Here is a 2,219-nt window from a genome sequence, read left to right as displayed (position 1 = left end):
ATCACGAGGTTGGCTCTAAACCGTAGGAATTGCTGAGTTCTTCTGCTGACCTTCCTTTCCGAGCTCATTCAGCATCTGCTTTCTGGTTGTCAGACATGGCCCTGAGAATCTTCAGAATCTTCCCAGAGCTCCTTCAGGAGAGTAGCAGCTGATTATGGACTAAGGGCTGATTTGAGAAAGGGCCCATAAACTAGAGGTAGCAAAACATGTGTGAGGGAGGAGCAGTGACATGGGGCACTTTCTGTCACCTGCCACTTAGGAAGTCGATTTTAATCTTTCTCTGACTTTGACAGTGATACACAGAGCCATGGCCCAGGAGCCTGTGGTAATTTGGATTTGCTTTTTCCCTGTGCCTGTTCCAGGTTCCAGAAGCAGCACTCCCAGAGGAGCTCACTTGCCAACTCCCAAAGTGCTTTGTATTTGAGAGCAGTTCTGCCAGTCCCCGTGTGCTGACTGTGCCCTTGGCTGCAGTTCAGGGTGGGTTTGCACACTAAAGCTTCCTCTGCCTTGCCAGAACGGCGCGACGGGGACTCGGTGTCGCTCGGAGCTGATGTCTCTGAACACTCTTCTCCTGTGCCATCCACTGCTGAGGATCATTGCTGCAGCTGTTCCTGCAAAAGCCAGGGGATCTTGCTTTCTTTGGGAAGGGGGAGGCCCAGTTCTCACTTGTGCTGCTCAGGGCCACACTGTGTCCTTCTGCTCCTGCCTGGGGCCTTGCTGGGGGTGCCGAGGAGGTGCAGCAGTCTGCCAGCACTGTGAGCGGAGCACTCGGCTTTTCATCTGTTTCACATCCACTTCGTACTTTGCTCAAGGTGTCAAATACGGTGAATGAAAGTGATAAATTACCAAGGGGAAAGATTTACAGTTCTTCTAATGGGACTGATTTGTGGATGCCAAATGGAGACAGGTTACATCCTTAGCCTCCAAGATGCCAAATACACATGAAAGTCTTATGTTAGAAAATCCTCTTATAGCCTCTGGAAATTCCATTGATTGAGCCCTCCTCAAGAAAGGCAAGAGAAACCAAGCTGTACAATCCTCCTCCCTGCAGTGTCGTTAGCAATGAGTTGGAAAGCAGTTTTGTCCCTGTCTTGCACCAGTTAGAGCCAGCTTGGCCATTACAGAAATGCATCACCCTGGGAACCCTGAACCTCCACATCTTCCATCAGCTGCTGAGCGCTTGAGCAGTTTGTGTGGCGAACGGCCAGCTCAGGCACTTGACATTGAGCACAGCTTATGGAACTAGTGACAGCAGTAGAATAGCCAGGGAAAAGGGCAGGGAATGGGGCTTTGTCTGCATAAGACCCTGTTTTCTTTCCAGTACAAGTTTGTCTCTGTGTCCTCTTTAAAGCTCTGCTCAAGGCATTCTGTTTCCATAGCAAATTCTTGTAGCACTGTGCAGCAACCTCCCAAGGGTAAGAAACATTGCGGATTTCATCCTTGCCTCAAATTACTGTTTTGTTCTGTGCACACACATGTTCATGTGCTTTTCCTTGCTGTCTAGCAAGAGTAAACCCGATGAAATTATTTCTGGTTGCATCCTTGAAGCTGGAGCTTGAGGGGGTTTTTTAACTGTGGAATGTGATTCATTCTGCCCTTGAGCCACAGTTTTCTAGGCTATGTCACCCTGCCTTTATCTAGAGCATGGCATGGCCACCCAAGTGCAAGTGGGAGCATGGAGAGTTATGTTGGTTTTTAGGGGTGTTGCTTCACTCTTTACCTTTTCTCCCCACTACTTGCTGACTCCCTGATAAAGTAAATATTTATGAAAAGTATCTGGAGAAAAAACCCATGAGCCACCATGAGACTTTATTGTGATCATACAATCTCAACGTAACTTTATTGAATCCTTCTCCTTTACATGTTTAAATTTCTGTTTGTTAATCAGACTTGAACTGAAATGCTGCAATTTTACTTTTCACTTGATGCTCAGGGTTCTCCTGTTTACCTGGTTTTTAGTGGATGACAGTGTCAAATAATGGGTCAAATTCTTCTGCCAATTTTATAAGTTAAGAGTAGTTCTGTAGCTTAATGATGTTAATAATGCCTGAGCACATCAATGCTGAGGAAAGCTGAAGCTGCTGCTTCTTGCGTGTTCTTCAAACAAAATGAGTACATGAAGGTATAATCCCTGAGGAAAAGTTAAATTAAGCTTTCACCTTAATGCATTTATAAACTATTAAAGCTTTTTTTTTAACTTCTGCTGCCTTAACCCTGTT

Source organism: Corvus brachyrhynchos, unplaced genomic scaffold (assembly GCF_000691975.1).
Source record: "Corvus brachyrhynchos isolate BGI_N302 unplaced genomic scaffold, ASM69197v1 scaffold119, whole genome shotgun sequence".
Taxonomy (NCBI): Eukaryota; Metazoa; Chordata; class Aves; order Passeriformes; family Corvidae; genus Corvus; species Corvus brachyrhynchos.
The sequence above is the reverse complement of the archived record's forward strand: the minus strand, read 5'-3'. Positions refer to the sequence as shown.